At 39.5% G+C, this 25,703-nt stretch overlaps 1 protein-coding gene across 1 annotated transcript in view; it reads right to left on the bottom strand.

Annotated features, from left to right (window-relative positions):
• The window catches only part of LOC150064941 (glutamate receptor ionotropic, delta-1-like), a 142,343-nt gene that overhangs the window by 21,540 nt on the left and 95,100 nt on the right, over window positions 1–25,703 (bottom strand). The gene's annotated exons all lie outside the window — the stretch shown is intronic.

Genomic DNA, 25,703 nt, shown 5'->3' with positions numbered 1-25,703 from the left:
TGGTCTTGTCCCTAGCCCCTGCTTTTATTCAGTAGACTCTTCATGACCTCTAAGATTCCTCAAAGAGCACTATAGCTGCTAATACAAAGCTCAGGGTTTTACTTCTTTCTTATTTCCTGCTTTTTGGTTGGGAAATTGAAACAGAGTCTCGCTTGATATTCAAGCCATAGACTCAGCTTCCTTAATAGGGAATCCCTAAAATCACAAGTTTCTGCCTCTGGGAAAGCCCAGAATATACTTTCTCTCTCCGTCTCTCTCTGTCTTTCTTTCTGCCTGTTTACCTACCTCTCCTCTCTCTCTCCCCCCCCCTCTCTCTCTCTCTCTCACCTGCTCTCACTCTCGCTCTCTCTCTTATTAAAGTTAATTATATGAAAGCTCAGGGTTCCATATAATTCTCAACTCCTCCTTCCTCAGCTTCCTGAGTGCTGGGATTACAGGTATGTGCAATTACACTCCGTGAGAGTTTATTTCTTTTAGTACCATAAATGCATATAATCCAAGATGTCTCCTTTTCTTGTCAGATTCCATCCATCAGAAGGATTTGTGGACAGAATATGATCTACAGAGGCAATGACCTGCTCCTAGTGTTTCTCACAATTTTGCCTACTACCTTGTCGGAAACAACACACACCCATGTCACCCACTAACTTTCACATCAGGGAACACTTCAAATATCACACCAAACCCTCATTCCTCAACCAAGCCAATTTCAAACATCCAAAAGGACTTTAACCTAGGTTGCCAAATTATACACATCTCTCTTCCTCCATGTAGGAAGATAACAGTCTTTGGACTTTCTTTCCTACTGGCAAACAAGTTTTCTCATGAAAAGATATACATTTTCAACTTCTTAGTAACCAAGTTTCTCAGCAAAACTGTTGACTTATGACCTAATATTTGGCTTCAGCCAGACCTGGGAACATTTTACTTTCATACCCCCAATTCAACATGACAATCAGACACTGTTATTTGTATGATTTCAAAAGGGCATGTCATGTTGAGGGAAGAATTAAGATCAGCTTCACTTTACCTTTCAAGTGAGGTTCCAAGAAGGAAAAGAAATAAGCTGGGTTAAGTCAAGTGGAAGCAGATTCAGAGCAAAGCGTACCAGTGTCACTATAATGGGACAACTGCATTCTACATGCATGTGTGGTTACTGAAAGGGCTCAGACAGTGAACACAATTTAGGAAGACCACTACATCTATATTTATGGACACAGCTGTGAAATATTAAAAAGCTATACTATGTACCAACTTTTACTCCCTGCTCAACCGGGAGGCAGTTCCGAAAGAGAGGAGAAAGTAGGAGTCTCATTTTGCTGTTTTGGTTTGGGTTCTGTTTTTGCCTGGCCTGGGGCTTGAACTCAAAGCCTAGATGCTGTCCCTAAGTTTTTCACTCAATGCTAGTGTTCTACCACTTTAAGTCACAGCACTACTTCCAGTTTTCCGGTGATTAACTGGAGATAAGAGTCTCATGGACTTTCCTGCCCAGACTGGCTTCAAACTATGATCCTCAGATCTCAGCCTCTTGTGTAGCTAGGACTATAGGCAGGAGCCACTGGCACACAAATGGGGGTCTTTCTTGTGTTTTCTTGTGGCTAAGTTTCTGATCTACTCAACAGTGCCAAAATAGGACGACTTAGAGATATTTGCCATGTTTTGTCATAGGGCCAAATCAACAATGAAAAAGGCACCAACAGCAGTAAAATGAAGCAGATTATAGCTCCATCTTTATCACTAACATTTTTTTTATTTCTCTTTTCTCTTTTTCCTGTCCTGGGGCTTGAACTCAGAGCCTGGGCACTATCTTTGAGCTACTTTTGTTTTTACTTTTTTCCTCAAGATTAACACTCTACAACTTGAACAAAAGCTTTACTTCGAACAACTGAAAGTTAATTGGAAATAAAGGTCTTATGAATTTTCCTGCTTGGGCTGGCTTTGAGGAATTAGGATTGCAAATATCCCTTCTTAATTTCCTCAACAGCCTCAAAATCTCTAGAATAACTCCACCTCTCAGTCCTGCAATTAGCAGTGTGTAACACTCAAATTTTTTTTTCAGGGGAGTTCACAAAGATCAATTTCCAGAAGAATATTCTGGACCTTGCAAATATCTCCTGGTCTTTCTGTGTGAGACAAAAGCCTTGCTAGCTCAGGCTGTGTCATCAGAAACATCTCAGAGCCAGCTTTTCCAAGTCAAACACCTACACCCACCACAGGTGTATTGTCTGTATATGGATTCATTCCATGTTTCCTTGTAGAATGAGCTTCAGACCTTTCTACATTTAAAAAAAAACACTATGACAAATTTGATAACTGGAGAATCTGAATCAATTTTTTATGGATGTTAACAATTCTGAAATCTTATTATTTTGCTGGTTGGTCTTAAGACAACTAAAGTACCAAGGCTCTGCCTTGAGAGCCAAGAATTACTATATTTCCTGTCCTACCTATCACAAACTTGTCCTCTCATTTATTTTCAGCCAGTCTTAGGGCTTGAACTCAGTTTCTGAGTTTTTTGCTCATGCCTACTTCTCTTGTCACTAGGCCCACAGCTTTACTTTCAGGTTTCTGTGGTTTCACTGGGGATAAGAGTCTCATAGACTTTTCTGCCTATCTTGTTTAAAACCACAGTTTTCAGATCTCAGCCTCCTGGATAGCTAGGATTACAGACATGAGCTACCAGTGCCCTGCTTATAGTGTATTATTTTTTTGCCAGTTCTGGGCTTAAGCTCAGGGCCTGAGCACTGTCCTTGGGCTTTCTCAAGGCTTGAGCTCTACCACTTGAGCCTCAGCACCACTTCCGGCTTTTTTTTCTATGTATGTGGTACTGCGGAATCGAATTCGGCAGGGTGGGGGGGTGGGTCTTAGTGCATGCTGGGTAAGCACTCTACCACTAAGCCAAACACCCTGCCCTATAGTGTATTCTAATTAATATCTAGTGAGGGAAAATTTGTAAGAAAATAAATGAGATTATTCTTAGAGGTAATGACCATCACATACAATCCTGTGAAAAAATTAATGAAGCAAAACATAATGTGAACCCAGGAAGTTACTATAGTTTTCACACTGGCAAATTGAAACTTAACTTAAAAAAATAACACAAAGTATCTAAAAGACAGCAAATATTTGAAATATTACAAATCTAGTGTTGACTCTAAAGTAAAGGGGGAATCGTTTAAATGGTCAATGTTCAGGAAATAATCTATGAAATTATGATCAAGAGTAGAATGGGATAAAAAAATTTAAAGAGTAGAATGAGATCTTGTGCAACATAGTCTCATTATAAAGACTGCATTAAAACTATATGAATAAGCCTATAATTACAGGAGTTCACGCCTGTAATTCTAACTACTCAGTAGGCTGAGCTTTACAGATCATGGTTCTAACTCAGCCAGAGCAGAAAAGTCAATGAGACTTTTATCTCCAATTAACTATCAAAGAGGTTAAAATGGAGATGTGGCTCAAGTGGTAGAGTAGATATAGTGTCCAGACTCTGAGTTAAAGTCCTAGTACTGGCAATAAATATATAAATAAACTACAAATAAATATTGAACTATAAGTACATGAATAAATAAATAAAGGAAATTCTATCCTTGACCCTAAAACACTTGAGAAAATCTCCCTGATATTCTTTGGCCTGCTTCTAAATAGTTAGCTTCTTTCCTCTCCCAACCCATTTCCCAAAAATAAAAATAATGAATCAGCAAACCAAAAACAGTTGGTACAAGAATTTTTTTTTAAAAAGTAGATGTGAGAAGGTAAGGGAGAATGAAAGAATATCTCTGGCATTAGAGACAGTCAAGGGCATCTGGGTTTTCATCGCCTGGGTGCCAGGATAGCAGCAGGGAGATGGACTACCCCTGGCTGATCTCCCAGCAAACATTGCAGCAAATGGAATCCAAACCTATGATGTCCACCTGCACAGCGGATGCCTGCAAACTGAAACACATAGACACCACAAGAGGCCCCATGCTTGGCAGGTTATGAGTGGACTACATTGCTGCAGGAAGGTTGGACGCCACAGCCACAGGTGACCTATGACACTGGATGGACTCATTGGCTCTCCAGTGCTTCTCTCTGGTTATAAAAAGAGATTGCACAGTCTTTCATTTCTCCCACTGCTTCCATCCTTCCCAGAGCTGGTTTGGAACACACACTTCCAGAGATAATACCCTTTAAAACAACGAACCCCGACACACTCATTTCTAATCCATCCTAACTGTTTGGTCTCCCCAGATGAGAAATGTAATGCAGCCAACCCCAGTGCCAATGCTGCTATCACAAAGTGTGCATGTTAGCTAGGCATGTATAATGCCAGGTCCTGAGTGGGTGTGAAGCATCCCCTGGTGGCAGAGTCTCCAGAAACCAGACATCTTTTTCTCAAGTACAGTTATCCTCTTTAATAGATGAAGAAACTGAGACTGGGAGAATGGGAGTGATTCATTATAAACAAGCTCAGCTTTTGAGCAGGATTTCTAGGTCATCCTCAGGGCTTCATCTGATGGCAAAGAGGCCTGTACTTACTCTCCATTCTGCTGGGATGTGAGGAGGGTACTAAGAAAAAAGGGGTTTCTGGGGTATCTTTGTTCTTGGACAGTTTCCCAGGAGATTCTGCTACACCACACTGAATGGCAATGCTTATTTTCCCACCAGTGTCATCCATTAAGATGACAGTGTGGGAGAAGAGGGGATATGGTTGTGTACCTTCTCCAAGGATTCTTTACACACCTGATGCATTAACCATCTAGGCGGCACATTTATTGTCTTCTTTTATACCTTTCATTCACTCCAACAAAACAGAGCTCAGCCTTCCATGCTCTCAAGTCTTAACTCCTATAATCATCTTCATACAATGGCAACATGTTGCCAGACACAGCCTGAACCCTGGCTACACTGATACCTGTATTGTGCACTATGCCAAATCACAGAATGCAGCAGTAAAACCCCAGACCTTCTGCAGAGAAAAGGCCAATTTTACAGCTTGCTAGTAAGACAGTTGGTTGGCATATTGCTGGAATGGCAGTTTGGTGAGGAGAATCAAATGCTTCTTTTTAAAAAATCGACCTATATAGCAACTCTACCCCTGTGGGATTTATCTTATAGAATTGTTCCATTTCTAAAAAGATATGTGTGTGAAGATTTTTTTTCCCAGAACAGCACTTGCTAAACTAGTAGGAAATTGGAAATAATCTCAATGTCCAACTAGTGAGAATTGAGTAGGTAAATGGTAGCCTTAAATGAGGGACTATTTTCTTTTCACTAAAATGGTGTTTCCAGCATATTTGTTGCTGAGGAAAATGTCTCTGATAAATGGAAGACAGCTCTGGGCATAAGTCAGTCTAAGTTGCTGGAGTCTAACTATATGGATCCAAATCTCAGCTGCATTGTTTGTCAACAGTGTGAGTGATTTAACACATCCAGGCCTGTGTTCCACTGGGTAGCAAATGGGCAGAGTTCAGCTGAAGATCACATATACATTACATACATTTGACATACTGAAGGTTTTGTGAAATGAATGCTAATACTTACACCATTTAATGAGAAAAAGCCTGTGATATTTGGTAATACTAGCTCTTTTTTCAATTTTGTGTCAAAGGACCATGTTCATTAAAAAATAAACACAAGAATCAAAAATCAAGTAGCAAATGATCAACTTTGGTGAGTGAAATGGATGAGTTTGGTTGGCTTTTTACAACCTCTGTGGTGCCCAAGGCTTCTGCAGTACAGCACGCCTTTCTTCTATGCTTGCAGATGTCTAAGAGGGTAATTGTAGAGAATCAGCCTTCTCCCTTGAGCACTGTATAATGAGAAGAGAGGTGGGCAGCAGGAAGGCCACATGACCACACCCAGCTCTCCAGCAGATCTGCATTCTCAGGCAATGAGAATAGCTTCCTGCAAGAAATACCATAATGTGAAATTCCAGTGCACAGCTCTGTGCCAGAACCCCACACGGTGGGGGGTTCAACCCCTGCTGTGCCTCCAGCTGCAGAAGTCTCCAGCTGGATGCAGATCAACCTATCCACTGTGATGCCTTTCCACCCCCTTGACCTGACTGCCAGTCATTCCTCCACTTTCATATGCCATGTGCATGGGTGTGCAGAACTCTAGGGGAGCACATGGAAATGGTGGAATGCAGGTGTGTCAATGCGGGGAGTGTGTGTGTGTGAACAGAAGTGGACATCTGTGAGGATAAGTGTATACCTGTGTGTGTATGCATGTGAGAATATGTGGCAGCATGTGTATCAATGTCTATTGTAAGAATTGTGAGTGTGGGGTAATGTATACATGTTGATACATGTCTAAGTGAACATGCAGGTTGACATCTGTGTGTAGGTGTGCATGCATGCATGCATGACTGTGTGTGGGTATCTATGTGTGTGAACCACTTGAGTGTGTATAGTTGCATGAGTGCACATGTGTATATGAGCCAAATGATTATGTGTATGGATGTCAATTGTGTATTCATAGGTGTGGATATGTGTATGCTTATGGGCATATGTGTAGGGCCTACATGCCACATATCAAGAGCATAACACTCCCTGGGAAAGGAACTCTAAGGTATCAACACAAGGTTCAGGAAGGTTCCACTGGAGATTTGGAGCTATCTCCAATGAGAAGACATTATCCAAAATGCCAGGACGATGAAAGGCATCTGGGGACTGAAGGATACCTTCAAGATGACTTTCCATTTGGAGTAGGCCCTGGAGCAGCCAAAGGAGGCAGAATAGAATAGGCACAGTGAGAGGGAGGGATATCAAAGCTGGACTCGCCACCATCACCATACAAGCTACTCTTCTGAAGCCTCTATGGGGTGCCAAGTCCACTGGGCTCTGACTTTCAAGCCACAGTGAACAAGGTGAAGCTGGACAGTGTGGTGTCATAACTGAAGATTGGCTAAGCCAGAGGACGTCCTTAGTGGGCTCAGTCATACTGTAGGCATGAGGCTGGATCACAGGTTGGCCCTGGTGCCACCAGGGAGGTCCTTGTGGAAGGAAGGTACTTTCTACTAAGTTTATAGTAGGAAAATGGCCCTAAGTTCTAAGAATTCTGCCAATGATAGCCTGCCCCATCCTGACACTCCAATGTCCTGGGGTTATATAATCTATCAGGAGGGGCACAAGATGGTAAAGAATGGTGAGTAATTTTGTATCTTAACTTTTGGCCTTCTACTGCGCATGTGTTGATCTCTTTTCTCCCCTTTCACTTTCTAGAGTCATTGACTCTAGTCCCAAAGGAGTACGAGCAGTCCTCATGAGCCCTCAGAGTTGAGTTCCTAGAGGGAACAAATACACTCCCGCCCTCCTACTCCTCCAAGAGAAAGAGACGGCATCAAAAGTGCCTGCCGCATTACAAGAACTCAAACGAGTGTTAGCACATGGCTTCAGCATTGCGGTAATCAAATCACCAGCAGCATGGCATAAAGTTGGGATCCTGATTAAAACGCAATTGCCTTGAAATAAATGACACTTGAAATTGTCCGCCATCATCAGCCTGGCAGATTAGAAAGATGGTTAGATTGGGTTACACTCTTGGCTTAATTACTGACTTGTTATCAATTTATAAAAAAAAAAAATGTAAGAGAAGCCCAGATGGTCCTTAAGGATCTTCTCCAGATTTAACCTCCTCCACGTCTGTGGGAAAGACTTGTGGGTCCCAAAGTGTGTCCCTTGGAGAGGCAGCAGCAGCAGCATCGATGTGGAAGAAGTGTCGGTTTTCAGGCTGCATACCAGGCCCATTGCATAAAAGCGAGGTCAAGCGCAGAGAGTATTATGGATTTGTACACGGAGCATTGGCTCTGAGGGAAAATTATGGAGTATAGCAAGAGTGCCGAACACACACTTTCAATGGAAGTCACACCAGATATTTTCCTTGATCAAGTTACTGTACCTCCATGCTGTCTCAATGGGTATCTTCTAAGTTTCCCGGGTAAACTTTCATGTTCCACACTGTCCATTTCCCATACAAAGGAAGTTGAGATTTAGAAATAACTGTGGTCACCAGGTGCTGATGCCTGCTGTAATTCTTGATCAGAAGGCTGAGAGCTGAGGATGGTGGTTTGAAGTCAGCCTAGGCAGGAAAGTCTGTGAGACTCTTATTTCCAAGTATCCAACAAAAAGCTACAACTGGAACAGTGGCTCAAATGGTAGAGCACCAGCCTTGAGCAAACAAACTAACAAAAAAAGTAATAAAAAATAATAAATACTTTCCTTAGCCAGAAAATTTAGTCATTGGCAGAGCTTAAATTTCCCCAGCTGTCCTTAAGTGAGTGGTATTTTCCACTATCATGTGAAAAATTCTACTTACAGTAGCCCTCAAGAGCCACTTAGAACCCCTAAGCCATTGGTTATGCTCTGATAATGTTTTTCCCAAGTTTATACTAATGATGTCTGTCTTTAACATTTCACCCATGAAGGCACTATAGCCCTGTTCTGTTTGGAGCCTTTGGTTCTCTGGAGAGAAGTAGCCTTATTTAGTAAACCAAGAATTTTCCTACTGGAAAAGTTTCATCTTAACTCCACTGGACAGGGAATTGATGTGGTACAAAGGAGGGGGAAAAGAACAGAAAAGGGTAGGAAAGGAAAGGAAAGGAAAGGAAAGAAAAGGAAAGGAAAGGAAAGGAAAACTTCGGAGAAACAATGACTACTTTCTCTAAATGTGAAATTGTACACCATCAGCAAAATTGGAGCCATCTACAAGCTTCTCAACAGAGCAAAGGGGCACATTGATTTTTCAAGGATTTGTCAAAAATTTTTAATTATCCAGAGACAATGATGGACAACAATCCCATCTGAGTATTTTATGGGAAAAATTAAGAATGATTGAAGAGAAACAGTAAATGAGTTTGCCTAGATATAAATGGAACCACGAAGGGAAATGAATACAAAAATCAGCAAGTAGGCCGGGAGTTTGGCCTAGTGGTTAAAGTGCTTGCCTAGCATGCATGAAGACCCAGGTTCGATTCCTCGGTACCACATACATAGAAAAAAAAAAGCCAGAAGTGGTGCTGAGGCTCAAGTGGTAGAGCTCTAGCCTTGAGAAAGTCCAAGGACAGTGCTCAGGCCCTGAGCTCAAGCCCAGGACTGGCAAAAAAAAAAAAAGAATCAGCAAGTATAGCGAATGGGCTTTCTTGTAGTCAAACACATCATAAGGCCATGTGGATATTGTGCCTCAAGCATATACATATACATACAGAAGAATCTAAGCTCCTCCTCTGCGCATCCTGTCTAATAATCCAGTCTGCTGATTAACATACTGTTGGAGCTAGAAAAATGAGTAATCTAGGTCAGCGAAGACAGGGACCTTCTCTTCCCTCCAGCTCACTTGCCATCCTTCTCTTCTCTGTATCCCACCTAGAGGCTGATCCACACAGAAAACAGAAGAGGCTGGGCTGACCACTAGCTCAGAGTCACTTTCTAAACTTCAAAAGTAAAATCAAATACAAATGCAGCAACCATTCTAAGTGTCAGTGCCGTCAGATCAAACAGATCCTAGCAAATGGAAGAAAGGGGTGGGGACTCATTCAAACATAGATTGCTAACTTTCCCCATTCCAGCTTCTGATCTGATAGTCCTGAATTAGAACCCAAGAATATGCGTATCTCACAAGCACCCAGGGACTGCAGGCCCCACATTTTGAAGAGTGGCTAAAATGTACTCTCTGCCAATCCCTTCCTATCACTGCCAGTCTTCATTGTTCTGGAAGAACCAATCATATTATTCTTCTTTTTTCAAGAATTAATTAACCTGCCTATGATTTTGTAGCTGGCAAAAGCAAGATAGAGGAACTAATCCAGTTCTCAGTGACTCAAATCCCGTAACTTATTTGGCCACACTGCAGACTTTAAACTAAGCACTTGACTTTGTCAAGTCAAGGGTCAAGAAAAACATATGAAATTATATCCAGCTGCCACAGTGGTTTTGCCATGTGAAGCAAATTTAAGACTTTTAAAATTTCTAAACATCAAATGCTCATAGAAGAGATTTGCCATTTAACACACCCATATCTATGTCTAGTGTTTTTTGGTCAGAATGCCTATTTCCATCATTCTCTGTCTCACCTGCCTCTTCCTTGAACACAGAGATACACTGAGTATTCTGACTATATTTATACACTTCATTTTTTTCAATCATTCGCCTGTGTCCCTCTGACTCCCATACTCAGACTTATTTCAGTTCCCTGATTTTCATTCCATTAAAATGTTTATTTTTTGAAAGGTTTGATCCAGGAACTTTCATGCTGATTCTACTTCACTTCAGTTAGAATGGCCATAATTAAAAATATGACTAGCAACAAATGCTGACAAAGATGTAGGAGCAAAAGAACCCTGTACGTTATTCTTGGGAAAGGAACTTAGTGCAAGTATTGTAGAAATCAGTATGGACATTACTTAAAAACAAACAAAACAAAACCACTCAACACTTGAAGTCTGGAACATTTACCTAAAATATGCATGATAGGCTACAACCAAAGTACCTACACACCCATGTTTATTGCTGCATTGCTCATAACAGCCAACTTATGGGGAATAGCCAGATGCTCAACAACAGATAACTGGATCCAGAATGTGGTACACATTATGGAATTTTACAATTCAAGATATATGCAATGGACTCTCACACAACCTACTCTTCATATTTCTTTAGCTAACTCCAGGCAGCCCTTGATTCCGGAAGGAAAGAGAAGCGGTCGATGTCATGTGATCACAACTGCTATCATAAACTATGCCTTAATAGACTGGGAGGCCACCCTGGGAGTTTAGGTTGAAGAGTGGCATTCTCTCATTTTACTTGTGCATTCATATTCCTTTATATCATTCCTGAAGCATCAACCTTGAGAGGCAAAGGTTGTGCCTTAGGGCAGGCACATTGATGAGCTGCAAAAGAGGTCTCATCATCCTGACCTAGAAGATTAAAGAAAAAACTCCCATCTTGTACGGATGAACAAGCTCGGGCTCTACCTGACTTGCAGCTTTGTCAAGTGGTGGAATCCTTAGAGAATCTTGGTGGGTCACCAATTCAAATCTGGTGCCACCCTAATGAAGACCCCACTGCACAGCTTACGGATTCCACATCTCTTCCCCTTCTAGAAAATCTTACCATATTCCCTTGTGATGAACTGAGGTTGGATTCATGGGCAGTATGGCTGAAGTTCAAGTCCTGGTCCACGTGGAAACCCTTCAGATATTAGAAACAACAAAATTCTACTTCTGAAGATGTCTGTTACCAGGACAACCATTTCTGCTCTTTTTGGGGAGGAGACCTTCATAAGGAGAGCTTTTCAGAGCTCTTACTGATCCTACCGTTTGCCTTTTTTTTTTTAACTTTATTGACTTCTCCTCTCTCTCTCTGCTCTCTCTCTCTCTTTCTCTAACACACACACACACACACACACACACAAACACATACACATCACTCTTAAATTTAAATTACAGGGTTCAGATTAACTCTAAATACTATTTCAATAGTATCCCCCTGGAATTGGAAAAATCTACACCTACTTAGTTACATTTTCTAGTCTTAATGGTGGCATGATGATGTTGGCAATCAGACACCAGGAGGGTAGAGTTAAGTAATCTGTGGGCAAGGGGCTCAATTATTTTGAGTTTCACATTCCTTATTTGCAAAGTGAAAATATCATAGAGCACCCTCTGTGTGGAGATTGAGTGCATTCTCATAATGTCATACATACCTATTTCTTTAAGAAATGTTATTGTGATTTCTCCCTTAAAATCTTCTGGGTTTTGGATAAACATTTTGCCAACAAAATGGAAAGAACAATAAGCTAAGCAAATGTGGCCAACAAATTGGAATATGCAATAAATTAAAATTGTTTTCATCAGCCCTCACTTCTTGATGTTAGTGTAATCAAATAACAAAACAATTCCCTTCAAAATGTAAAATCTTAAATCATAAAATTCAAGCCAATAATATTCAATGGAACAAATAGAATGGAATCTGCCCTTATTACAGCCAGTGCTAAGGTAAAGTATTTCAGGCCTGGGTACAAAGCCAAATTACAGGGCAGAAGAAATCCGAAATATAAAATCAGATTTAAGAAAATCAACATCCTCCCACTCCCTCCAGTGATGAGTCTGAAATAATCAAAGTTAGCATGATGGCATGGATATTGGTTTGATTCCAGAGCTTACCTTACCAAATTATAAAAATCGCAAATGAAAGTAATTGAAGAATTCCGAATGAGATTTGCTTGGCAATGCTCAAAATCCAAAGCCAAATACTTTAATAAGGGAGGCTCAGGGGGGCTTTCTTTGATCTTTGGACTCTATTATCCCAAACCAATCACCGTCCAACAGAATTAAGCAGCAAGGAGTTATTCAGGGACCAAGTCAGTTGATTGTAAGGTAAGGAGCTTCAGATAGACTAAGGAAGCCCCTACTAGGACATCATTTCCCCTCTCTACTGTCTCCTTATCCCCCTTGCAGTTCTTGGCATGCATTTCTAGCAGTTCTGTTCATTCATACTGAGGACAGACAGGATGGCACTTCCAACTACTTTTGCACTTCCTACTCTTTAAACATTTAGGTCCCAGGAAGGCTTGGAGGAGTATATCCTTCCATCCAGATTGAAGGGAACAGCCCTCAGCCAGTTTGGATGACAAAATTAGGACCATGCTTCAAGCAACATACACCACAGTGCACAAAGGTGAGCCGAAGGAGGAGACCATACAGGCTCTAGTGACCAAGGCTCATGCAATTGGCAGACAGAAGCTGAGGCATCATTCTAAGCATTCCCCTGGAGTCCTGAGATCAAATGCTGGACCTAATTCTGACTCGAGCCTGATTCTCAGGAAGTAACTTGTCTCCCTTGGACATCAGTTTCCTCACCCACAAACAGCGCTGATGAAGTACAACTGGACATTAGAAACACTGGCCACTTCAGATGCATCCTCAGTGTCTCTCATGAAAATCTGTAAGATTAAATGGATGGCCGGATAGTCTACACACAGACAAAGGACCCAAGGAAAGGAAAGAAGACAGTAAAATTAATGGAAGGAAATGAGAATGCATGACATAAGTGAGCCTGTGTGCTCTCTTTGACAGTGATCACACCACTTCTAATGCTGTTTGGGACTAAAAATGTCAGGTGTACTTTTACATATTGAGCTCAGTCTTAGAAAATGTGTTGGTAAATCAATGAATTCATAAATGGAAAAATAACCATGTCATAAATCACCATAGAAACACATATTTGAGGGTGGGTTTGTATGTGTATCACTTCTCATCTATGAAGGACTGTGACCTTTAGTCACGGTCTCATTCAACTTCTCTGGACTCACAATTGATATGTTACAATTTATGATTCCAGTGCCTTGTTAGAGACCAAAGGAAAGAAGGACTGAAGATAAAATGATAATTCCCCAGTATAATAAAGTGAAATAAAGCAAATTTTGCAGATAAAAAAGAACATTTATATATGGGCAAAGAGGAAGACAGAAGTACAAGAGAGGATATAAGAAAAATTGGAAAACATCAATTTATAAAACAATTACTCCACCTAAAGAGAAATGATTAAGACATAGTGGGGGGCAGTGAAAGTTGAATATTTTTGGATTCCACAAATAAGACTATAATCCATTCAGTCTTGCTTTTGACAAAATGCAGTAATATTTTGTCAAGAGCTTTAAACATTGGCATCTGTTTGACACCATAATTCTATTTTTGAGAATTACACTTACAGAAATAAATGTAGAAATTGGATAAAAAGAAACATTAGGCAGGAAGATGTTCATTGAGTTGCTATTTATATTTGTGACACATTGGAAAGGAAAAATGACTATCAAGAAGGGAATGTTTAGATAAATTGATTTATGACAATCGAAGGCATTTTAGTCGCTAAATAATTAAGTTTTACAACAATGTTATAAAAAATGCAGGATATCAAGTTATAGTAACATAACATACACCTATCCTTTACTCACCAAAAAGGCTAAACTAGGAAGACTGAGAGTTCAAATCCACTTGGATTACATATTAAGACTCTATCTCAAAACAAAACCAGAACAAAAATAAACATAAAATATATTTATCTCACATTATAATTACATAAAACTGGTTATAATTCAAAACTGTCTAGATAGAAAAATGCAAGAGAATTCCTAGAATCAGTTAGTTGGTGAAAATTTTTGAACTGGACTTTTCCTCTTTACATATATTTTAGTAATTTTTATTTTAAGTTATTTCAAAATTTTGTTTTTCTTTCTTTTTTTTTTGTCAGTCCTGGGACTTGAACTCTGGGCTTGGGCACCATTCCTGAGCCTCTTTGTGCTCAAGGCTAGCATTTCCCCCACTCAAGCCCACAGCACCATTTCTGGTGTTTTCTGAGTTTCTAGTTTCATTGGAGGTAAGAGTCTTAAGGACTTTCCTTCTTGGGTTGGTTTTGAACCATGATCCTCAGATCTCAGCCACCTGAGAAGCTATAAAGTTTTCTTAATGGTTACATAAGGTATTCAAGTTAGAAACAGATTTTCCCACTCAAAACTGCTAATAGCTTTAACAGGTGACATGGATTACATGTGTAGCCGATTTGGAACAGAGTAATGCATGAGAAGAATGAGCAGGTACATTTCCTTGCCAAGGTATCTAAAACTCACCTGAAATTGAAGATCTAGAGGAGGAGTTATGATGACAGCAACTGTTAAGTTTACGATCCCACAAAAAAAACCTATTCATTTAGTAAACAAGTTGTTTTTGCAAGTTGGTTTTGTTCACATGGAGTTCACCAAGTATTTTTTCTTCTTGCATTTCCATTTTTAAATATATTTCATTTCCTGCCTGATATTTCCCTCTTGCATTCTGATACTATTATCTTCAAAACAGAAAAGGCACCAAGACACATGAATTATAAATTATGTGGAACAATGAACTATCAGAGGAAGCCTCCAGCCTCAATAAGCAAGTAAATTTCTGCTCTGTATCCCAAAGGTTTTTTTCTATATTAAATCAGTCTTTTTCTGTCCACCAGAACTCCATTGAGATACTGTTGAAAAGATTAACTGTGAGACTTTCTTTTGTTGTTTTGACTCTTTTTGTAGGTTTTTTGTTTGTTTGTTTGTTTGTTTTGTCAGTAATGGGGCTTCAACTCAGGGCCTGGGCACGGTCCTGAGCTCTTTCACCAAGCCCAGAGCTTTGCCACTTGAGCCACAGAAACACTTCCAGTTTTTGAATGGTTAACTGGAGATTAGTAGTATTACAGGCATGAGCCACCAGAGCCCAGCTTCTTTTATGTTTCTAACTGGTATATAAACCCATACATGTTAAATGAGGTTACTAGGTAATGTTTGATTCCTGTATAACTTAAGTAAATGTTTAAATTAGTTTAAATACATCTATCTCTTCAAACATTCACTTTTTCTACAATGAGGGCTTGCTAAATCATTTCTTCTATTTTTAATGTACAATAGAACATCATTATTTATAGAGAATTTATATTTTGAACTGAATGAGGATGAAAACATACTATGTAAAAAATTCAAGGATAGAGCTAAAACAGAACTTAGAGGGAAATGTATAGCTCTTATGTTTATATTAGGAAAGGAAACAAGTCTAAAATTAATGGTTTAACTCTTAGTATTAAGTTACTAGAAGGTAAAAGAGAAAATAATCAAAGTAAAAGAGAAAACATTGCTGCAAAAAGTTGAACTAGATAAAACAAAAAAACTGAAAATTACAAGTCAAATTTAACATTTCTTAATGAAAAAAAATCTCACATTCATGGATCAGAAGACTCAATGTCTATCAAAATCTTATCATGCTTTTTTGAAGAAGTTAACAGATGGTTCTATAATTTAAGTAAAGATAAATGATCCAGAATTGTTGGATCAAGCTTATATAAGAATAACAAAATTAGAAGACTTAAACCATCTAACTCTGAATTACTATAAACTACTGTGATCATTTTTGTATCCACATAAGAATAGAAAGGTAGATCAATGAAATGAGTAGAGAATGTAGACATTGACCAACATATATTGTCCTGTTGCTTTTCAATCAAGGTCTCTCACCTGTTCTTGAGTAAATATAGGATATTTTAAGAGATGAGACGAGATCAATTACGTACAAATATAGAAAACAAATGAACTCATCACTTTCTCATTCCACACAGGAAAATTACTTTTAGGTGCAGCGTAGAACATCAAAAAATCTAAAAGAAATCTATGCCACTTTGGAGTAGGTAAAATTTGCAGGCAGAACCCAAAAGCATTAACTATAGAGGAAAAGAAAGAAATTGACATATGATATTTTATCAAAATTAAAATTTTCTACTTCTCAAAAGACACCATTAAGCAAATGAATGGATGACTTACAGATTGGGAATTATATTCGTAGCACATGCATTTTATCAAGGACTTAAATCAGGGGATATATTAAAAGCCCATATAAATCAACAATGAAAAGATGAAGAGCCCAATAAAAATTAACAAAAGGCTTGAGCCCACACTCCCAAAAGAAAATATATAGGTGACCAAGAAGGACATGAAAACGAGTTCAATATCCAAAGCCATTACACTGAAACAATGAGATATCTACTCACATCCACTGCAGTGACTCTAAGTTAATCTAAAAGAAAAAATAATTGGCTACAAGTAAGGCAGTCACAGGGGGTGACAATGCTAGCACTGATTGGCATGTCTAGCATTATAGTTATCAAGGGTTGTATTACTACTGGGAGTGTGAAATGGTGGAGCCATATTGGGATTGATTTCTCACTTTCATACAGCAGTAAACACAGATGTATACCATGACCTTTGATTATGTCCTCCTATTATTTTCATATAAAATGGAAGCTTCCCTTGACTGGACTTATTTAGGAATACTCATATCATGCTCAGGAGTCCTCAGTTGTTACAGTGGAAATATGAACCACCACAAATGGATAAGCAAGGGTGAAATTTTTAATTACAAAGGAATTCCATTCAAAAATGCAAAGAAAGGAAAAAAAAGGAAAACAGAATACTGATGTCCATTTCATCATGGATAAATCTGAGGCTTTTGGGGGGTCAAATAGGGCACATACAGAATTTTATAGTGTTTAGAATCTGCTTATACAAACCAAATTAAAAGTAAATTTAATTTGTCATGCAAGAAACAAATTGTGTCTGTCTTTGATGATGGGGAGAAGTATCCAGAAAAACTCTTGTGGGTGTTGTCAGTGTTCTGTATCTTGGGTTGGGTGCTGACTGTACAACTATAAGTTAAGCTCAGGAAATGAACACAATATATAAGCATTTTATTTTATGAATGTCAATTTTTATGTATGCCATTTTATTTTATGCATACCAATGGTGTTTGTGTTCATATTCTGTCATCTTTCTTCCTAACATATAGAAGATACTACAACAGTGTGCTGGCATCCACCAGAGTGTGTGCTTTGGGCTACAATCCACATTGGATGCTTTAGATTCGACACATTGGTAAGCTCACATCTAATCATGCCAAACTTTGCTGAAGTTTCTCAGATAGTTCAGAAAGGTGACTTCACTAGCTCAAAACCATGGATTAAATTAGGATAAAATGGAATTTAAACACATATTTCCTAACTCCTAAGCAGAAATGGCTTGAACTGCATTTCTTGAATGGATGAGTAAGTGAATAAATGAATGAATCAAGAGAGGAGAGCATCCAACCTGTAAATGGATAGAGTGCTATTAAGCAGATACAAAAAGTGTGGAAATGAAGTGGTTATCTAAATGCATTCCAACAAACCCATTTTGTTCCTCCATAGGGAGTTTCCTACTTCCTTCCTGCTCATTTTCTGATGGAAATCAGAACTTTATCTTTCCCATTATCAGGGTCAGAGCCTTCTGAGCTTTTAGTGGTGGTAGTGATTTGGGTGTTATTTTGTTGTTGTTTCTGTGCCTGTCCTGGGGCTTGAACTTGGGGCTTGCGCACTGTCCTTGATCTTTTTGGCTCAAGGCGAATGTTCTACCACTTGAACTACTGCTCTACTTCTGACTTTTCTTTTAAAAATTGAAGATAAGAGTCTCGTGGACTTTCCTGCCCGAGCTGACTTTGAACTGTGATCATCAGATCTCAGCCTCCTGAGTAGCGAGGATTAGAGGCCTGAACCACTGGCACTTGAGGCCTTCTGGCATTTTAATCCAGCACCTCAAAATTACCAACTCATGCCATCTGCAACTTCACCTCCTTAGCATTTTGTAGAGCTAAAGTGGTGCCTCATGTATAACGCCTCCTTACATTAATCATTCCAAAGAAAGATACTAGAAAAGTTCCTCATCTGTCCACAGTCCTTCCATCGAATACCATCTTATGTGTCACAGACTAGTCTCTGACTCCAGCAGCCCTCAACCCAGAGCAGAAAGGAAGAGGGGAGGTACAAACGCAGGTGCTGAGAGAAGAGGCCAAAGCATTGGATCAATGATGGAAATAAATAAGATTTGTAGGCCTAGTTTATTTCTGCATTTGCATCCACATTTTATAATCCCAGTGAAATTCACGGAGTGGAAAAATAAAACAACTTCTGGGAAGACTATTGGCCTCTGAAGCTACCTCCCTCTAGGGAAAAAAAAATACTATTTCTAGCCACAAGGTCTGAGACAAGTTACTCATCTATTTGTTCAAAGAGCTCAACAAGCTGTAAAGATTGACACTTGCACTATTAACACTATATTCTAGTTGACAATGTTATTAAATATTAGGTCTGATTTATGGAAAGGTTTAATCATTTTGCAGTCCAGGTCAGTCGTGGCACTGCACAGAAATTGGGTTATGTGAGCTGTTCCTTGGTGGAGTTCATCAAGCTTAAGAAAAGAAAAAATAATCCCACATAGTTATTATTATATAAATTTGAACCACTTTCCAGCTCAGCTCTGTAGCTCTGTGTCTCAAAGTTTTCTCCAATTGATAATTTTAATAATATGGAAATAAAAAATAAATAAAAATCACATACCTAAATAATCTTTGCTATGACACATGGAAGATGGGAAAAGTCTTTTAATAACTGAGGTCAGGCATACATTTTACTATGTGGGTGTGAAAGTATTAGATTAATAAAAAACAGAAGTAAAAAGTATGCACACAGGTAGAAAGGAATTGAAGAACAGAAATGCAATGTTACTTTATCAAGAAGATGGACAAAGAAAAAACACAGTTCTTCCTGCTACTGCTATATGAATATAATGCTCTGCATAGAAAGCAAATTCAGAAATACAAAATTAGTGGAACTTAATCATAATCATGTGCCATTTAAGCTTACCTAACAATTATTTCTCTACTTCTCAACTGAATGTCTTTCAATAAATAAGAATTTATCATTATCTGCAAAAAAAGGAAAGAAATGGCAACATTAGCTTCCACCAGAGGCAATGAAGGTGTGAGGTTTGGATGGCTAGACCACTGGTCTCTATGACCTTGAGCAAGTCAGACTCTCTGAGGCTCAAGTTCATTTTCTACATTATGGAGATATAATCATGGAGAAATTTGTTTATGAAGAAAGCAGTAATGCATGTAAGTAGTTTGGCACAGTGCCTTGGACCCAAAGGGAAAACTAGATCAGGCCAGGACAAAAGCTATCCCAGTATAGTCCTAGGCGGCCAGCATCAAACCTAGAAAGGACAATACAAGGCATTAAATGATGCAGGGCTAAAAGAAAGGCTACCAGAGGTGCCTTGGAGCTAGGACATGGTCCAGAGCAAGATGACAAGTGATTGGAAATGCCTATGGATTATTAGTTAGTACCAATTCAGGAGTTACTGCAGGAACATGAGTCACTAAGTAGCACAGAGCTAAAGGATGAGCTTCTACAAATACCTTTGGGCTATTAGATGCTATGAAGAAAGAAGACAAACGATTGTAGTGGTTTATGGGCTACTAGATGGTGCAGAACTAGAAGATGAGCTAGTAGGGCTACTAGATGATCCATAACAACAAAACAAATCATTCGAGGTACCTTTCAACCAAATAATACAAAACCAGAAGACCACTGATTACAGAGATACATGCAATACTAGATGGCACAGAGCAGGGAAACAAGTGACTAGTGAGGCTTACAGACCACTAGACTGTACCAAACTGGAGGATGAACTATTGAAGGAACCAGTGAGGGTGCAGAACAAGAGAACGAGTTACTACAGGTACTTAAAGGTTACCAGCTGTGCAGAACTGGAAGATGAGCTGCTGGAGATGTCTGTGGGCTATTAGGTGGGGCAGAACTCTGCGTTAGACACACTTTCTTTAATTTTTTTTCTCTAAAAGTATAGATGACAAAAATGTGACCATGTGGTTGCTGTCCCACCACTCTGCTGTGGGAAAGCAGAAATAAAAATTCTATATAGTGGACAGATAAATAAATAAATACATGCATATTTTACAAAATCAAATTTGAGTCATGGATCTAGTTGGCCACATTCTTGGTTCCTCTTTCGTGTGTCAGTTAGGTCCATATGGCTGTGTAGAATGGAGGCCTGTCCACAGGTCACAGGAGTAGAAGGGTTTTCTCCCCTGGAGATAGACAGTTGCATTAAAAAGTATTTGTTGCAGTCTCTTAGGATATAAAAACTCTCTCTCCTTCCAGGTCCCATCTTGAAATGTTTCATCATCAGGACCAAAGCTCTACCTTCCTCCCTGTTTCAGCAATGCTGCCAGGAACCAATGGAGTCTGAACAAGCATGATACAACCTTTTTTCCTCCTCTGCTACTGTACAAAAGTGATTGCCACTCCCTAAGCCATATCCCACTTAAAATGGTTTCAAGTCATTAAAAACCACAGTACTGGTGAATTAAAAATAATAGCAGCTTTCCAAGGTTATGCAGATACCCAACTCCTTGACTTTAATAGCAATTAACCATTGTTCCACTACCATGCACTTTCTGGAAATGGAACTGGTATCATCAAAGAGCAACTGGAAATTACAAGTGTAATTGTCCCTACGAGTCACATACTGGGCATTCTTATCTTTGCCAGACTGTCTGAACTGCAAAGAAGCAGGCTGTATTTGAGAATGGAAGCAGTTACCCTCATTTGACTGTAGCATCAATGCCTGTTTCCCTACTTGCTCATTTTTTCCCTTACGCGTTCCAGATTTAAGGCATGGTCTTCACTTGAGAAATGAGAATATATAACCTGCGCATCCTGGACTCCACATTACCAAATCTGTGCTGGGGGGATGTGGGGAGGAATAAATCCAGAAAGAGAGATGGGGGGTTCTATTTCCATCTCTTAACCACTCAAACAGATACAAGAAGGAAAATTGGAAGGTGAATCTGAGCTTTTCTCTTTCCAAAAAATGTAAACTTGTGTTTATGACACTATTATAAAACCTTTCCACACTTTTCTAGCACTGCCCTCCATTTTTATTGCAGATTCAAATGTAAAAGGTAAATGTGCGATCCTCTCTACCCAAAAGTGGCTCGGGAGTTTATACATTAATCATTTCAGGAAAGTAACAAATCTTGTATACTGTAAAAAGGTTAGATTCTGTTCCAGAGAAGTTGTATGATTTGATAAAGAATGCTTTATTTGAACTTTTCATTGATGGTTTTGCTTATGATTTTGCTCTTACTCAAAAGTATCAATACATCCAATAAACACTTTCTGATGGGCTGCCAATGTGTTGCATCCAGAGTGAGAAGACATCTTCACAATCGCCAAGCCACAACTCTCTAGAGGAAAGTTTTAGTTATCTTGAGGCATATCAGAGCAGGCATGTAGACCACATTCTACAAAACTAAGATGAGTGAGGGAAGGGGTATGTGGGAGAGGGATGGGTGAGAATGTCAAAATGAGCACTATCAATCAAGATATATGGTACTCATAAACTGCTTTGTTAAATGACAACTCCTTTGTGGATCTACTTAAAGATAATCAAAAGGAAAGAAGAAAGGGAGGAAGGAAGGGAGAAAGGAGGGAGGGAGGGAGGGAGGGAGGGAGGGATTGAATGGGGAACAAACCTCTGCCTGACTTAGTCTATATTTATTTTGGAAGAATTGATGGATGTGCACAATGATAACAGTTGCAACCCTTGCTTTAGGTCATTTATTTGGGTATAACTCTCATTTATAATCAAACCACTTACTAGGTGCTATCATTAGAAATAAACAATAAAATGGCTTATCTAAACCTTAGCATTGACTCTGATTTTCATCCAACAATATGCTTCCCTTCTTCCTGTGGCTCCATGCCTCCCATCTGCAGCAAATACTAATGATGATTCTTGCATTTTATCCTGACTTTGGATGTGAATATGAGGATATTTTATGTTTTTTAAAGGATATGATACTACACATTATCTTCGATTAGTTGCCTTTAATACTTCTATTTTGCTCAATACCGTTCTGCTAAGATTCATATACACTATTCAAGACAGTTCATGCATTTCCTTGCAGATACCTTTGTTTTTTTGTACTCTGTTAATGGTCATGGGGATTGTTTCCAGAGTTTTGACTCTACAGGCAATATTACTGTGGCTTTTCTTATCTCCAGGAGTGCTGAGAGACATGTACTTGAGGTATATGCTCAGGAGTGGAATTGGTAGAATCTAGCTATGCAATGTCCCATTTTATAAGAGAATGACAAACTCTTTTCCAAAGCGCTGGTACTGAGTACACTCCCAGCAGCAATTAAACACCTGTTCTGTCAAATCCTCTCTACCACCTCTCACTTGATGCCAGTCTAATTGGTGGAAAATGATATATCTTTATGGTCTTGATTTGCATTTCACAGATCACTAATGACTTTGAGCATCTCTTCCTATGATTATTGGCCACATGTGTTGCTTCTTCTATAAAATCTGTGTGAGCCTTTTGCCCATTTTTCCCTATTAAATTGTTTGAGCTTTTCTTACTGATTTGTAAATGCTCATGGTATCTTCTTGATATTAATTGGATAGTGTTTGTATGTGCTGTAACTATCCATTCTTTATGGGGTCTTTTGTTCGTAAGAAATGATTTGTGGATAATTGTTACAGTGGATTTTCATAAAAATCTATTGTAGATAGAGCATTTGTTTACTGTGAGAGGAAAAGAAATCTGGGAGAGGGAACTCGAAGGCCACACCACCCCTGCCTTGCACTCATAAAAGGCCCTAGCTCAGCTTTGACTTCATTATCTCCAAATGAGGTGACTCTCAACCACAAAGATTCACTCTCTGGGAATGAAAGGAGGTCCTTAAGCTCAAGGCTGGAGTGGAGTACACTAGGCATTAAGGAGGTCTAATAAATCTTGTAAGAATGGAACTACTTTAGTTAAATGTCAGTGGTCAAAATCTACTTTATGTGTTTTTAGGTATCGTAAGTCTTTAAGGAAATTCTACCATAAGAACTGATCTAGGTCTCTCTCAGCTCTGAGATTCCAGAGAGAGTGACCCATTCATGCAGAATGGGAATTCATACTGACTCATGTCAGGCTCCAGAGAGAGACACCTCCTGCTATTGAGCTAGATGACAACAAAATGTCTCACCAGCACATAACTATGTGTTCTCACATAGTTACTAGGACCCACAGGGCTGAAGCTGTGATTGGCTTTCCAGGCATGGACAAACTCAGGGTTCTCTTCCTGGATAGTGGTGAACCTTCAGGGGATGGAGAAGCTTGTAGGTTTGGGGGACCCTCTCCTTCTGCAGAGCAGTGAGCACTGGTGCCCCACGACTTTCATCCTGCCACCAGGACATCCATTGCTCTGTGAAGAACAGCGAGACACCCTGACCAGTCAGAGAGAGAAGGGAACATACAGAGGGTGTGTTTTGGTTTGGGTTTGCTTTAGTTTATTCTGGTGTGTGTGTGTGTGTGTGTGTGTGTGTGTGTGTGTAAGAGAGAGACAGAGAGAGAGACAGAGAGAGAGACAGAGAGACAGAGAGAGAGAACAGTTCTGCAAGGCTGGTGGGACAATGTGAAAGGGGAAGGATGAGAGAGAACCCTGGGTGAAGTAAGGCATAGTCCTGGCCCCAAGGCCAGTTTATCTTTCACAAACCACTCATAAATGAGCTGGGGGACAGTTGGCAGCACCTGTAGTATTCCCACACCTCAGGCAGAATGGTGCCCACCAGCTGAAGCATCCTGGAAGCTGCATCTAACTCAGTGGATTTCGCCATATGGATTTTCATGGCTCTGACGCAGCAAAACCTCAGTCAGGAGTCAGAGTGTGAAGCTGTCTCTGGTAATCATCTCTAAAATGAGATAGCAATCCTCAGTGCTCATTGTGAGAAATCAAGTGAAAACAAACAAGCAAAGTCTAATAGCTACTGAAGAGGGTGCTGGTGTGTGCCTGACCCTTTATTTGTTTGTTTTTGTTTTTGTTTTGTTTTGGCTATGGCTTCCTCTCATGACCTCCTGTATAATCTCTATCTCAGGTTTGTCACCTTTCCTGTCATCATTAAAGCATGCCTCTTCACAATACAGCCTATCTAGGTAGCCCCATGTCCTGTTTACAGTCTTCCCCATCTCAGTCTCCTGGTTAACATACCACATACACAATCTCCTAAAGCTTCTTCCAGACTCCCTGGAAGTCTGATAACTCTGCTTCTGCTTTTGCCAAATGTTTTCACCTTCACCAGGCAGACCCCCAGGCAACGGTTATATAAGCCCATAAAGACAGAGAGCCAAGGCTTTAGCTTAATCTGCCTGCTCTTCCCTGGATAGCATCCCTTTGAAAGTCACAAGGTACCTAACCTCTCTGTTTCTGAATTAACAAACTGGAGACTAAAGATATGAGGATAGGGCCGGGAGATTGGCCTAGTGGTAGAGTGCTTGCCTAGCATGCATGAAAAACCAGTTTCAATTCTTCCATACCACATAACAGAAAAAGCTGGAAGTCAGGCTGCCACTCAAGTGATAGAGCTCTAGCCTGAAGGAAAGTCCAAAGACAGTGCTAAGGCCCTGTGTTCAAGACCCAGAACTGGAAAAAAACAGAAAAGAAAAATAAAAAGATATGAGGATAGGCTATCGTCTGTTTTATATCTAGTGAAGCTCTTTTCCCAACCTGTGGTCTTTCTATTTACTTTGCTAGCTATTTTCTTTGCCATGCAGAAGCTCTGCAGTTTAATGTAATTCCATTTATCCAGCCTTTCTTTGATTTGTTGTGATTCTGGCTCTTTACTCAGTGTCAGCCTGTGCCAAGGAGCCCTAGTGTATCCTCTATCCCTTCTTGTAATATTTTCAAGGTATCTGATCTTATATGGAGGTCTGTGGTCCATTTGGTATTGATTCGGTGCAGCGTGAGTTATAATGATCTAACTGTAGTTTTCTACATGTGTATAGCCAATTCTGCAAGCACCATTTGTTGAAGAGGCTGTCTTTCTTCCATCTAGCATTTTTTGGCTCCCTTATAAAACATTAGGTAGCCATAGATATGTGAGCTCATTTCTGGGTCTCCAATTCTATTTCATTGGTCCTCAGGTCTGTTCATGTGCCAATATCAAGCTGTTTTCTTTTTTTAATAACTGTCTTCATAATAGAGTTTGAAGTTTGCTATTGATATTCCTCCAGCACTGTTCTTCCTACTAAGGATATTGTTGCCTTTTCTATATATTTATTCCATATAAATTTTTAGATTGCTCTTTTATTGTATTGAAGAATGTTGTTGAGATGTTGGTAGGTATTGCATTGAATCCGTATATAGCTTTTGGTAATATTGTCATTTCATGATGTTAATCGTACCAATTTGCGAGCATGAGAGGTTTTACCTGTTTTAATTTCCTTTCTTGGCTTTTTTTTTTAAGTTTCTTCTCTCAGG

This window comes from Megascapheus bottae, chromosome 3 (assembly GCF_031878675.1).
Source record: "Megascapheus bottae isolate mThoBot1 chromosome 3, mThoBot2.hap1, whole genome shotgun sequence".
Lineage (NCBI taxonomy): Eukaryota > Metazoa > Chordata > Mammalia > Rodentia > Geomyidae > Megascapheus > Megascapheus bottae.
This window is presented reverse-complemented; position numbering and strand designations above follow the sequence as displayed.